The following is a 14885-nucleotide window of genomic DNA, read 5'->3' as shown; positions in this document are numbered from 1 at the left end:
TAAGAATCAGGCAGGTGTTGGGCACTAACCTAACTGATGATTCTCTAAATGTGAAATCCCTGTGGACTGAACACGTCCATAAGCTGCTGGAGGAACTGAATTGGGTCGGTCTGGACATTCTAACAGATCTACTTCTATATACCTTCTGCTGAACTCCAATCTCACATCTCCAACTGCATGTCCAGTAGACATCTGAAATTCAACACATCCTCTTTCCCCAAAAATCATTTCCTTTTCCAAACTGCCCTATTACTATAAAGGGGGACACCACCCTTACATCCCTCAAGCTCCTAACCTAGGTGTTGTTCTTGACTCCTCACTGTCTCTTACCCCTCCCCCTCATCCAAATTGCTGCCAAAGTCTGACAATTTCACCTCTGCAGCTCTCTCCAATATGCCCCCATTCTCGCCTTTGGCATTGCCTCCACTGTGAAGGAGACTCTCATTACCTCACCTGGACAATTGCAATAGCTATGAGACGATCTACCTGCCTCCAGTGTCTCCCCATTCCAATCCATAAAAAACAAAGTGATTTTCCTAAAGTGTAAATCTGATCATGTCACACACCACCACCCCCCCTTAGGAACTCCAGTGGCTGCTCCAGTGTAACCTCCAGGATCAAACATATAATCATCTGTTTGGCTTGTAAAGTCCTTCACTATCTGGGCCCTTCCTAACTTTCCTGTCTTCTTACACCTTCCACCCTCTACCAACTCTTAAATCCAGTAAAAATCAACCTCCTTTATGTTCATCCTACTTGACAGACCCCAGTCCTTGGCATTTTCCCTGACCTCTCAACTCTGTCTCCTGGTTTTCCTGTCTTCCTTTAATACCTAACTAAAATCCCACCTTCTATAAGAACCCTTTCCATAGATGGAGGCGGGAAATCAGGGACTTGCGTGAGCTCCCCACGAAGTCCCTCCAAAAACCTATAAAAAATGGCTCTGAACCAATTCTGGAACTGAAGAACCCACAAAATAGGAGAGGGAAGCAGGGCTCCAGCCCAGGACAGCTCAGATGGTCGCTGGATGAGGTCTTTCACACACAGAGCTGGGAGCATAGCAGAGCAGAGCGGAGCAGAGCCCAGCGTGGGTGGCATGGACCAACCAGACCAGGAGCCGGGCAGAGTGTGCCCTAGTGCCCTGAATCAGTGAGCTGCGGCAATTACCAGACTTCTCAACCCACAAACACCAAAGACAACAGAGAAGGTTAGTGGGAAAAGCTGCTGGGGACAAGGTGATAGAGTTCCAGTTCAGCCACCACCCCAGGGGCAGCCGAGGTGGGGCAGCTACAGAACTACAGCTGCAGTTGCTTCAGGCCCCAGGCCCACCTGGTGGGAGGAATTAAGTGGCGGATCAGAGCAGAAGTGCACAGCCTGCTGAAGATCTAAGTCCAGTCCGGGTTGTGGGTTCTTGGGGAAGGAGGGATGCTGGTGTGGCAGAGCTGGCTGTAATAGCTCTGAAATCAACAGCACATCCCCCCAAGCTTGGAACATAGTACTCTTTACTCTACAAGCAGTCATATCCCGCTGAAAAACTCAAGGGTCAAGTAAGTTGGCTGGGAACATGACCAGGCCCCAAAAACGCACCCAGATTCAGTCTCAGACTTTGGAATCTTTCTTTGGTGACAAAGAAGACCAAAACATACAGCCAGAAGAAGTGAACAAAGTCAAATAGCCTACAACAAAAGCCTCCAAGAAAAACATGAACTGGTCTCAGGCCATGGAAGAGCTCAAAAAGGATTTGGAAAAGCAAGTTAGAGAAACAGAGGAAAAACTGGGAAAAGAAATGAGAGTGATGCAAGAAAACCATGAAAAACAAGTCAATGACTTGCTAAAGGAGACCCAAAAAAAATACTGAAAAATATACTGAAGAAAATAACACCTTAAAAAATAGACTAACTCGGGAGCCAAGATGGCCGCATGAAGGCAGCGTCTTACCGGAGCTCTCTCACAAGGTCTGTCAGATTCCTATAAAAAAGTGAATTTGAGCAGATTTCAGAGAGTCAGAAACCGTGAGCAGTCTGCGTGGGGCAAATTTCCAAGCCAGGAGAGTCTGAAAGGCCGAAGGCACGAACCTGTAGGCTTGGAGAGTGCTCGGTGAGGAGCTGCTCCAGACCAAAGAGGAGGCGGCTGGCTGGGAAATCCATGTGGGAGACAGGCTGGGAGAAAGCTGGGTGCCCGAAACCGGCGGAGATCCCCAGGCCACCCAACACAGGACGGCAGTCTGTGGAAGCGAGGAGAGGCAGCACAACGCCACCAACCGTGAAACACCTACTCCTGAGGCTTGCAGCCCAAAGGAATGAAACGCGGATTCTTGAACTTCCGGGAGGCATAATGTCCAGGTAAATGGCTATAATGCCTCCCCTCCCCACCCAGAGAATTCCTCAGGGAAAAAAAAAAAGAACGCTGGAACTGAGCAGAAAGTAGTGGGACTTCATTGGTCAAATAGTAGAAGTTCATCAGTCCCAGAGGGGCAGAGTCGGCAGGGGTCAACGCCAGGGGCCCAGACGTAATCTTGCTCCCCCAGGGGAAGTGCCAGACATCAGCTCAAACAACAAACAGCTGAGACCATTGCTGAAAAGCAAGTGCTGGAGAGCACCCATAGGGAGTGAGACGCTAGGGAGCCAGACCCCTCCCCCACACCTCAGGAAACTGAAGGTTATAATTCTAGACTCACAATCGCCAGAATAAGAAAACTGGGACAGAGAGTCCTGAGCCCCATAGACAGAAACTTGTTGAAAAGCCAGGAAAAGGCAAAACAACAAACATGAAGAAGAACACAAAAAACCCGAGGACAATAGATTCTTTTTATGGAGACAGGCAGGATCAAAATACCAATATGGAAAAGGACAGTAATGACACTATAGACATGTCTGATACCTCAAAAGGCAATGTGAACTGGTCTCCAGTCCAAAAAGCATTGCTGGAAGAGCTAAAGGAGGATTTTAAAAACCAAATTAGGGAGGTAAAAGAAAACATGGAAAAAATGGAAAAGTCCCTAAAGAATAAGATTGGCGAAATGGCTACAGAGATTCAGAATCTAGAGAGAGAAAATGACACCCTGAGAGGCAAAATCAACCAACTGGAAAAGGAGACTCAAAAGCAAAATGAAAACACTAACTCATTAAAAATTAGAGTTGAGCAAATGGAAGCTAATGAATCTATGAGGCATCAAGAAGTAGTAAAACAAAATGTAAAGAATGAAAAAATAGAAAAAAATGTGAAATATCTGATTGGCAAAACAACTGACCTGGAAAATAGATCCAAGAGAGACAGTTTAAGAGTTATTGGTCTACCGGAAATCCACGATGAAAAAAAGAGCTTTGACAGTATCTTCGAAGAAATTATCAAAGACAAATGCCCAGAGGTCCTAGAACCAGAGGGCAAAATAGTCATTGAAAGAATTCACCGATCACCCCCTGAAAGAGATCCCAAACTGAAAACACCAAGAAATATTATAGCCAAATTTCAGAACTATAAACTCAAGGAGAAAATACTGCAAGCAGCCAAAAAGAAGCAATTCAAATATCATGGAACTACCATCAGGATCACGCAGGATCTCTCAGCTTCCACATTAAAAGACAGGAGAAATTGGAATATGATATTCCGAAGGGCAAAGGAGCTGGGACTACAACCAAGGATCAACTACCCAGCAAAACTAAGCATAATTTTTCAGGCAAGGCAATGGACATTCAATGAAATAAGGGAATTCCAGACCTTCCTGATGAAAAGGCCAGAACTCAATGGAAAATTTGATCTCCAAATACAAAACTCAAGGGAGACATAAAAAGGTAACCAGGGGGAAAAACCCCACAAACCTTATTAACCAATAAGGGCAGGTTGTTTACATCTTTATGTGGGATTATATCATCTTATGTGTGTTTTATATGTATATATGTATATATATATATATATGTCAGTCTTGAGAATGGTACAGCTATTATGACAATTGAAAGGGATATACATAGGTTGTGAATGCCTGTATAAATTAACTGATGTAAAGATATAAAATATAAGTAAGAGATATAAAGGGAGGGCTATGAGAGAAGCGGTAAGGAGGGAGTAGAAAAGGGTAAATTACACCAAATGAAGTGGCACAAAAACATATTATAGTAGAGGGAAAGAAGGGAGGGAGAAGAGCAGTATTTGAGCTTTACTGTCATCTGACATAGTTCAAGAAGGGAATAACATACCCTGATAAGTTTAGAAATCTAACTTGTCCTACGGGAAGTAGGAGGGGAAGGGGGGAAAAAGGGAGGGGGGTGGTCAGAAGGGAGGGGAGAAGTAGCAAGTGGGAAATGGTAAGATAAGGGAGGGGAATAAAGAGGGAGGGTAAACTGAGGAAGGCGGCGGTCAAAAGCAAAACTTTGTTGAGGAGGAGAAGGAGAAAGGGAGAAATAAAAGCATAAACAGGGGGAATTAGGATGGAGAAAAAGACACAGATAGAAATCATAACTCTGAATGTGCAGGGGTTGAACATTCTCATAAAACAGAAGCAGATAGCAGAATGGATTAAAAACCATAATCCTACAATATGCTGTTTACAAGAAACGCATTTGAAACAGGGGGATACTCATAGGGTAAAGGTAAAAGGCTGAAGTAAAATACATTGGGCCTCAGATAAAGTAAAAAAAGCAGGTGTAGCAATCATAATCTCAGAAAAAGCAAAAGTAAAGATAGATTTAATTAAAAGAGATAAGGAAGGACATTATATCCTGCTAAAAGGCACCATAAACAATGAAGCAATATCATTGCTTAACATATATGCACCAACTGGTAAGGCATACAAATTCTTAGAGGAGAGGTTAAGGGAGTTACAGGAAGAAATAGACAACAAAACTATAATATTGGGAGACCTCAACCTCCCCTTTTCTGAACTTGATAAATCTAACCTCAAAATAAATAAGAAATAAGTTAAGGAGGTAAACAGAATTTTAGAAAAGGCACATATGATAGACCTCTGGAGAAAACTGAATGGGGATAAAAAGGAACATACTTTCTTATCAAAAGTACATGGCACATACTCAAAAATTGACCATGTACTAGGGCACAAAAACCTCACAATCCAGTGCAGAAAAGCAGAAGTAGTCAAAGCATCCGTTTCAGATCATGATGCAATAAGAATCATTTTTAATAAAGAACCATGGAAAAATAAGCTAAAAACTAATTGGAAGCTAAATAATTTAATTTTAAAGAATGAGTGGGCCAAAGAACAATTTAGAGAAACAGTTAATAACTTCATTCAAGAGAATGACAATAATGAAACAACATACCAAAACTTTTGGGATGCAGCAAAAGCAGTTCTTAGGGGAAGTTTTATATCCCTAAATGCCTACATGAATAAAATAGGGGAAAAGGAGATCAATGATCTGGGCATACAGCTGAAAAAGCTAGAAAAAGAGCAAATTGAAAACCCCCAATTAAATATCAAATTAGAAATACTGAAAATCAAAGGAGAGATTAATAAAATTGAAACCAAGAAAACTATTGAATTAATAAATAAAACAAAGAGCTGGTTTTGTGAAAAAAAACAATAAAATTGATAAACTTTTGGCCAATTTGATTAAAAAAAAGGAAGAAGAAAATCAAATTACCAGTATCAAAAATGAAAAGGGTGAGGTCACCTCTAATGAAGACGAAATCAAAACAATAATTAGGAATTATTTTGCCCAACTGTATGCCCATAAATTTGACAACCTTAGAGATATGGATGAATATCTACAAAAACATAAACTGCCCAGGCTAACAGAAAAGGAAGTGAAATTTCTTAATAACCCCATCTCAGAAAAAGAAATTGAGCATGCCATCAATGAACTCCCTAGGAAAAAATCTCCAGGGCCAGATGGTTTTACATGTGAATTCTATCAAACATTTAAAGAACAACTAATTCCAATACTTTGTAGACTATTTGGGAAAATAGGTGAAGAAAGAGTCCTACCAAATTCTTTTTATGACACAAATATGGTACTAATACCCAAACCAGGTAGAGTCAAAACAGAGAAAGAAAATTATAGGCCAATTTCTCTAATGAATGTTGATGCAAAAATTTTAAATAAAATATTAGCAAAAAGATTGCAGCAACTCATCACAAGAATAATACACCATGACCAGGTAGGATTTATTCCAGGAATGCAAGGCTGGTTCAATATTAGGAAAACTATTAGCATAATTGACCATATCAACAACAAAACCAGCAGAAACCATATGATCATCTCAATAGATGCAGAAAAAGCCTTTGACAAAGTACAACACCCATTCCTATTAAAAACACTAGAAAGCATAGGAATAAGTGGAACCTTCCTTAAAATTATAAATAGCATCTACCTAAAACCATCGACAAGCATGATTTGTAATGGCGATAAGCTAGATGCATTCCCAATAAGATCAAGGATGAAACAAGGATGTCTATTATCACCCCTATTATTCAATTTGGTACTAGAAACTTTAGCTGTAGCAATAAGAGGAGAAAAAGAAATTGAAGGAATTAGAATAGGAAAAGAAGAAACTAAATTATCACTTTTTGCAGATGATGTGATGATTTATTTAGAGAATCCTAGAGAATCAAGTAAAAAACTACTTGAAATAATAAACACCTTTAGCAAAGTTGCAGGATATCAAATAAACCCACATAAATCCTCAGCATTCCTATACATTACTGACAAAGCCCAACAGCAAGAGATAGAAAGAGAAATTCCATTCAAAGTTACTGAAGGCACTATAAAATATTTGGGAGTCTATTTGCCAAGACAAACCCAGGGCCTATATGAACATAACTATGACACACTTTTCACGCGAATAAAATCAGATCTAAATAAATGGAAAAATATCAGTTGCTCATGGTTAAGCCAAGCTAATATAATAAAAATGACAATTTTACCTAAATTAATCTATCTATTCAGTGCCATACCAATCGAACTACCAAAAAATTATTTTACTGAGCTGGACAAAATAATAACAAAATTCATCTGGAAAAACAAGAGGTCTAGAATATATAGGGTATTAATGAAAAGAAATGCTAGAGAAGGTGGCCTAGCGATACCAGATATTAAACTGTATTACACAGCAGCAGTCATCAAAACTGCCTGGTGCTGGTTAAGAAACAGGGGTGTGGATCAGTGGAATAGGATAGGTACACAAGTAGGAGAAATCAACAAGTTTAGCAATCTACTCTTTGATAAACCCAAAGAGACCAGCTTCTGGGCTAATAATTCATTATGTCACAAAAACTGTTGGGAAAATTGGAAAATGGTAGGGCAGAAACTGGGCATAGACCAGTATCTTACACCATATACCAAAATAAAGTCAAAATGGGTTCATGATTTAGGAATAAAAGCTGATACTATAAGTAATTTGGGAAATCAAGGAATAGTCTACTTATCAGATTTATGGAAAAGAATTCATGACCCAACAAGAGATAGAGAGCATTACAAAATGCAAAATGGATAATTTTGATTATGTCAAATTGAAATGTTTTTGTACCAAAAAAGCCAACACAACAAAAATTACGAGGGAAGCAGAAAATTGGGAGAAAATCTTTGCAACTAGTATCTCTGATAAAGGCCTCATTTCTAAAATATACAGGGAACGGAGCCAAATATATAGGAACACAAGCCATTCCCCAATTGAGAAATGGTCAAAGGATATGAACAGGCAGTTTTCAGAGGAAGAAATTAATGCTATCTATAGGCATATGAAAAAATGCTCTGGATCACTACTGATTAGAGAAATGCAAATCAAAACAACTCTTAGATACCACATCTCTCCTGTCAGATTGGCTAAAATAACAAAACAGGAAAATGATAAATGCTGGAAAGGATGTGGGGAAATTGGAACATTGTTACATTGCTGGTGGAGTTGTGAGCTGATCCAGCCATTTTGGAGAGCAATTTGGAACTATGCCCAAAGGGCTATAAAAATGTTCATACCCTTTGACCCAGCAATACCACTTCTAGGGTTGTATCCCAAAGAAATCACACAAGCGGGAAAAGGACCCATATGTACAAGGATATTTATAGCAGCTCTTTTTGTGGTAGCCAGGAATTGGAAAACAAAGGGATGTCCATCAATTGGGGAATGGCTGAACAAGCTGTGGTATATGAACGTAATGGAATACTATTGTGCCATAAGAAATGGGGATGATACGGACTTCGTAACAACCTGGAAAAACCTACACGACATAATGCTGAGTGAGCAGAGCAGAGCCAGGAGAACATTGTACACAACCATAGATATATGGATTCCGTGAGGACCAACCCTGACATACTTCGCTCTTCTCAGCAACGTAAGGTACAAGGACAACTCCAGGGGACTCACGATGGAGAATGCTATCTTCATCCAGAGAAAGAACTGTGAAGTTTGAATACAGATGGAGGCGCACTACATGCTCGCCTTTTTTGCTTCTCTTTTTTTTTTGTTTTTGGGTTTGTTTTTTTTTTTTTTGGTTCTGTCTCTTCTTTCTCATGATTCATTCCATTGGTCATAATTCTTTTCCACAACTTGACTAGTGTATAAATTAATTCAATGCGAAGTTATACATGGTAGTTATATGAGATTCCAGGCCGTCTTGGGGAGGGAGAGGGGAGGGAGGAGAGAAAATCTGGAACTCAAAATTATGTAGAACCGTGTGTGGTAAACTAAAAATAAATTAATTAATTAAAAAAAAGAAAAAAAAGAAACCTGGATGTTACGATTATGACATTAAACTATCTCCCTGTTCAATAAGGAAAAAAAAAAAAATAGAATAACTCAAATGGCAAAACAGCTCCAAAAAGCCAATGAGGAGAAGAAGGCCTTGAAAGGCAGAATTAGCCAAATGGAAAAGGAGGTCCAAAAGACCACTGAAGAAAATACTACCTTAAAAATTAGATTGGAGCAAGTGGAAGCTAGTGACTTTATGAGAAATCAAGATATTATAAAACAGAACCAAAGGAATGAAAAAGTGGAAGACAATGTGAAATATCTCATTGGAAAAACCACTGACCTGGAAAATAGATCCAGGAGAGATAATTTAAAAATTATTGGACTACCTGAAAGCCATGATCAAAAAAAGAGCCTAGATATCATCTTTCAAGAAATTATCAAGGAGAACTGCCCTGATATTCTAGAGCCACAGGGCAAAATAGAAATTGAAAGAATCCACAGATTGCCTCCTCTAATAGATCCCAAAAAGAAATCTCCCACGAATATTGTCGCTGAATTCCAGAGCTCCCAGATCAAGGAGAAAATACTGCAAGCAGCCAGAAAGAAACAATTTGAGTATTGTGGAAACACAATCAGAATAATCCAAGATCTAGCAGCTTCTACATTAAGAGATCAAAGGGCTTGGAATACGATATTCCGGAGGTCAGTGGAACTAGGATTAAAACCAAGAATCAGCTACCCAGCAAAACTGAGTATCATGCTCCAAGGCAAAATATGGATTTTTCAATAAAATAGAGGACTTTCAACCATTCTCAGTGAAAAGACCAGAGCTGAATAGAAAATTTGACTTTCAAACACAAGAATCAAGAGAAGCATGAAAAAGTAATCAAGAAAAAGAAATCACAAGGAACTTACTAAAGTTGAACTGTTTTGTTTACATTCCAACATGGAAAGATAATGTGTATGATTCATGTGACCTCAGTATTAGGGTAGCTGAAGGGAATATGCATATATATATATATATGTGTGTGTGTGTGTGTGTGTATGTGTATGTGTATATATATATATATATAGACAGAGGGCACAGGGTGAGTTGAATACGAAGGGATGATATTTAAAAAAATAAAATCAAATTAAGGGATGAGAGAGGAATATATTGAGAGAGGGAGAAAGGGAGAGATAGAATGAGGTAAATTATCTCACATAAAAGTGGCAAGAAAAAGCAGTTTTGTAGCATGGGAAGAGGAAGCAGGTGAGGGGAAATGAGTGAATCTTGTTCTCATCGGATTTGACCTCAGGAGGGAATACCATACACACTCAATTGGGTATCATGCCCCACAGGAAAGAAGGAGGAAGAAGATAAAAAGGGGGGATGATAGAAGGGAGGGAAGATAGGGGGAGGAGGTAATCAAAAACAAATACTTTCAAAAAGGGACAGGGTCAAGGGAGAAAATTTAATAAAGGGAGATAGGTTAGGAAGGTGCAAATTATAGTTAGTCTTTCACAACGTGAGTGTTGTGGAAGGGTTATACATAATAATACACATGTGGCCTATGTTGAATTGCTTGCCTTCTTAGGGACGGGTGGGTAGGGAGGGCAGTTTGGAACTCAAAGTTTAAAAACAGATGTTCAAAAACAAAAATAAAAGTTTTTGCATGCAACTAGGAAATAAGATACACAAGCAATGGGGCATAGAAATTTATCTTGCCCTACAAGAAAGGAAGGGAAAAGGGGATGGGAGTGGAGTGGGGTGACAGAAGGGAGGGCTGACTGGGGAATGAGGCAACCAGAATATACACCATCTTGGAGTGGGCGGGAGGGTAGAAATGGGGAGAAAATTCATAATTCAAACTCTTGTGAAAATCAATGCTGTAAACTAAATATATAAAATAAATTAAATTTTAAAAAGTTTCTTTCTCCTTCAAAGGAAAACTCTGGCAAATCTGAACAGCAGGCTAAAAAGCAGAGACATCATCTTGCTGACAAAGGTCCATTTGGTCAAAGCTATTTTCCAGTCATGATGTGTGGCTATGAGAGTTGAACTATAAAGAAAGCTGAGGGCCTGTAATGGTAAAATAAATATGAAGATCTTCCCATCCATTAATAGGCCCATGTGACCTGCTTATGTCACAGGAAGCCTAAGTCACATGTGGTGGAAGGAGCTTGCTGAACTAGAAGGGTGGAACTGGAAATGCTCAGAGAGTTAGAAAGGGGGGGAGGAGAGGACAGGCAAGGAGTCAGCTAGGATTTGTGAGTGTTTGTGGAAGGCCCCCAGCAGGTGGCAAGGCTATGAAATGGAGTGGCTCCCTGTTGTGATAATGTCTATTAACTTCTTTGCTGCTATAATGGATTGGACTTAATGGTTTTGGGTTCTGGTTTTGGTTCTCTGGTGTCTGAATAAATGTTTTACTTCTTTTATATGGAGAGTCTCTTATATTTTGCAATACAGAACCAAGTCAGCATATTGATAGCAATAGCAACTGTAGTGAATATTGCCTTGGTGATACAGGGCCACAGAATTGACACTTTTGAATTGTGATACTGGAGAAGACTTTTGAGAGTCCGTCGAACAGGAAGGAAGTCATATCAGTCAATACTTTTAAGAAATTAATTCGGGTTATTCATTCTACAGTCAAATACTAAAGCTAAAGCTTAAATACTTTGGTCCCATAAGGACTCACTGAATAAGACCCTGACACTGGGAAAGATTTAAGGCAACAGGAGAAAGGGGTGGCAGAGGATGATGGGTAGATAGTGTCATGGAAACAGCAAACATGAACTGGGACAGACTTTGAGAGACAATGAAGGATAGAAGGGCCTGGCCTGCTGTGGTCTATGGGGTCACAAAGAGTCAGACACACTGAATGAGTGCTTAATGTTTGTTGGATTGGATTGGATTGACAAGTGGCCCCTAGGCCTCCCAGGGCACCGCCAAAGAAGGACAGGGCACCCACAAGATGAGGAAGCCCTTCCAAAAATGAAACTCGAAAACAACCACTCCCCAGGAAGTGCTGGGCAGTGAACTGGAGAGTCAGAAGCAAGGCAGGGTGACACCGGCTCCACTGGGAGGCATCATTTAACAGGCCTCAGGCAGCATTAAGTGCTCCTATAAGGAGGAAGATGAGGCAAACCTAGGGCAAGACACAGTCACCAGGTAGCAAGAGTGGGGACAGGGGACTAGAGCCACCAGCTCTACATACCGAGCTCTAGATATCGATCTCGGTTCAGCAGAGAAGGATAAGGGAGAAGGGCTAGGGGGGTCTAGGGAGAGGGAGAGGCCAACCCAGAAGGGGCTGTGGAATGGTCCCCTCCTCGATCATCACAGCCCGCTTGCCCCAGATTTTTTAGGGTGAGCAGTCTCTCGAAAAAGCAGAGTGAGCTTGGGACCAGGGTACGACTTGCCAGAACTGGAGTGGAGGTGAAGGTTTCCTAGGAAATACCCTGACCTCCGTCTCCTGAGACAGCTTTTTGAGGTTCCAGTGGGACTCATCTTTAAGCCGAGGTAACCCAGAAAACAAAAGCGGATCCACACAATGAGATTCGAGCGTGCACTGTCCGCTGTGGTGCTGCAGGGAGGGTTAGGAGCAGGCAGACCATTGCGCAGGGAATGGAAACACTGCAGTTAAGGACTGCGACCTCTTCCCAGGGCACTAAGCCCCGCCTCCAACCCGCCCCCCCACTCCGCACCACCACCACCACCCCCTCCCCCCTCCCCCCGCGACAACTAGCTGGAGTGTAGGAGACAAATTAGAAGCGGCGGCTCCACGCTGGGCGGGGAGACTGGCAGGCCGATATGAAGCCCGCGCGTGGGTTCTCCGTTCCACAGCCTGCCCTTCGGCCTTAGAAAACGGCTTTGAGGAACCCGGAACTTGGGGGCCCGGGAAGTGGCTGCAGCCTTTCCGGAGCCCGGAGGAAGAGGAGGTTCTATCCAGCAGTGCAGGGAGAGCCCGCCTGAAAATGAGGAGGGAGGGCGCGCACAGCTGAGTAACCCGCGGCGAAGGGGTGGGACTCCGAGCTGCAGTCCCAGCGCAAGGAGGGTGGCTTGAGGCTATCCAGAGCTGGAAGGGGCACGAGGCAGGGCCGGTATACTGTGCCAGGCCCCGCGCCAAAAATCAACTGTCAGAAGTGGGATTCGAACCCACGCCTCCATACGGAGACCAGAATACTCCCTCACATAGGGAAAGCTCACGCTTGAGTCTGGCGCCTTAGACCACTCGGCCATCCTGACAGCTGACGTCTTCTCTTTTCACAGGGCCTCTGTCTTGTCCTCGGTCTCCCGTGCGCCGGTGTTCGAGTCCCCCGATCTCCCTCCCCGTTACCTCCCGCGGTTGTGGCTTTGTCCTCGCTCTGGGCCCACTAGGGACGCACTTCTCACCGCTCTCCCCAGACGGAAGAGAAGTTCCGGGAGGCCAAGCTTGTGTTTGCTCCCAGTGCGGGGCCTGGCACACAGTAGGAGCTTACTAAGTGCTGGGGGGTGGGCATGAAGGGCCACGAGCTTGCAAAGGAGACACAGCGATGGAAACAGAGGGAAGGGGCGAGAAAAAGACAGTGAGCTCAGGGGTCCCAGAGAAGAGGAGGAGGCGTGTGGGACCCACCGCATTTCCCGCTCAGCCTTGACAAGCCTCCCGGCCTGGCGGCCCAAGCTCGGGAGCTCGAAGGATTTTAAAGCGTCAAAACCAAAATCGGAATAAATCAGCCCCAAAGAAAGAAGAGTCCCCGAGGCACGGAGCGGGAAGGAGGCAGGCGCGGTCTCCCAGCACCGCCTGCCCCTGCCCCGCCGCCGCGGCCTGTCTGGCCATGGATGGCCTTCTGGGCTCTCAGGGGTTCAGGTCTGCGCGGCGGTGGGCAGATAGGGAAGGCTCCGATGGGGCCCCCGCTCATCGGAGTCCCTCGGGGACACGACCCCACGGGGCAGCTGGGTGTGGGCTCCGAGTCAAGGAGCCAGAGGCTAGGCGGGACCCACGAGAGTCCTGATCCAAGGGGGCCCAAGGCGTTGTCCAGCGGCCCATGAGACCCCACAGCTGAGTCTGATAAGGAGGAGGGGGATGGGGGACTGGCCAGGGGCAGGGTCCCGATCCAGTAGATGCGGGTCCTGCAGCCTCTGGGCAAGATCGTGGATTGGACGGGGAGCCTCGCATCAGAGGAGTCTGAAGGGGACAAGAGCCTGAGCCTAGACGCGGGGCCCTGATCGTGGTGCTGATGCAGCTTTCTGCGGGGCTTGGTCTGCGGTCTGGGACTGGCAGAATCACTGGGCCCAAAGGCCCAGAGTTTGTATTCAGGGGCCCCCGTCATGATAAGTTGGGAAGATGTCTAGGGCCAGTGGCGCAATGGAGAACGCGTCTGACTACGGATCAGAAGATTCCAGGTTCGACTCCTGGCTGGCTCGGATTTTGGATATATTCTTGTGTTTGTTTTCTCTTTCGGAGGGAAGTGGTATTTGCTAGAAGAAAAAAAAAGCCTTTACTCCTTTCATTGAGCTCCTGCTACTCGTACTGATTTGTACTCACTGGGGCAATCCTAGCCTCACCTAGTTTACTGAGAACACAGAGGTGGGGCAACCACTCCTCCACTCTGGAAATAGCTTGAGAGGGAAGAGCAAAACAGAAAAAGAGAGTCAGAGACAGACAGAAAGATGCCTTCATGGCAACTTCCTCCTATTTCTCCTCGGTCTGGCAAATATGCCCTGCCTTCCAGTGAAAGCCTTTCAGACACTTGAAGAAAGCTCTTCTGTTCTCCAAATTCTGATTTATCCCCTAGGAAATGATTTCGAAACCCAGCTGGCAACTCCCCAGATCGGCAGTGACCTCCGTGCTGAGCTGTAGTGTTAGAAATAATCACCTTACAAAAAAAATTTCACTTGGCCACAAGTGAATTTAGAAAGAAAAAACATGTTTATTTCACATCATTATTTGACGGCTGACTTGGCCTTTTTTGCCTTTGTGATGAAGGGTCTCTTCCTAGGTCCAAGCGCACTTAAACTAGGCACAAAGCTATTTTATAATTCAGCCAGATTCGAATTTCTCGCCTTGAACCCCATTGGGGTTCACTAAACCCCACCCCACATGTGAGTCTCCACACCTGAAAGGAATTCCCTTAATTGATTAGAGGCCAAACTCAGGATGTTTTAAGCTTCCTTCACCGTTAACAGAAGAAGAGTTATGAAATTCTCCTTTGGCCTTTGAAGTTGTAGATTCTATCTAAAGTACAGAGCAGGAGTCGTTCCTTTATAGATATGTGAATAAGCA

The 14885-nt window shown here is 43.3% G+C and overlaps 2 non-coding genes across 2 annotated transcripts; one reads left to right on the top strand and one right to left on the bottom strand.

Annotated features, from left to right (window-relative positions):
• Nucleotides 1–12757: 12757 nt before the first annotated feature.
• On the bottom strand, nucleotides 12758–12868 carry TRNAL-CAA. The gene is made up of 2 exons: nucleotides 12831–12868; nucleotides 12758–12803 (listed from the first exon to the last, which is right to left on the bottom strand). It is a non-coding gene; the product is annotated as a tRNA-Leu (tRNA).
• A 1085-nt stretch (nucleotides 12869–13953) lies between these two features.
• TRNAR-ACG lies at nucleotides 13954–14026 on the top strand. The gene has a single exon. It is a non-coding gene; the product is annotated as a tRNA-Arg (tRNA).
• Nucleotides 14027–14885: the final 859 nt, after the last annotated feature.

This window comes from Trichosurus vulpecula, chromosome 6 (assembly GCF_011100635.1).
Source record: "Trichosurus vulpecula isolate mTriVul1 chromosome 6, mTriVul1.pri, whole genome shotgun sequence".
In the NCBI taxonomy this organism is placed as follows: domain Eukaryota; kingdom Metazoa; phylum Chordata; class Mammalia; order Diprotodontia; family Phalangeridae; genus Trichosurus; species Trichosurus vulpecula.
This window is presented reverse-complemented; position numbering and strand designations above follow the sequence as displayed.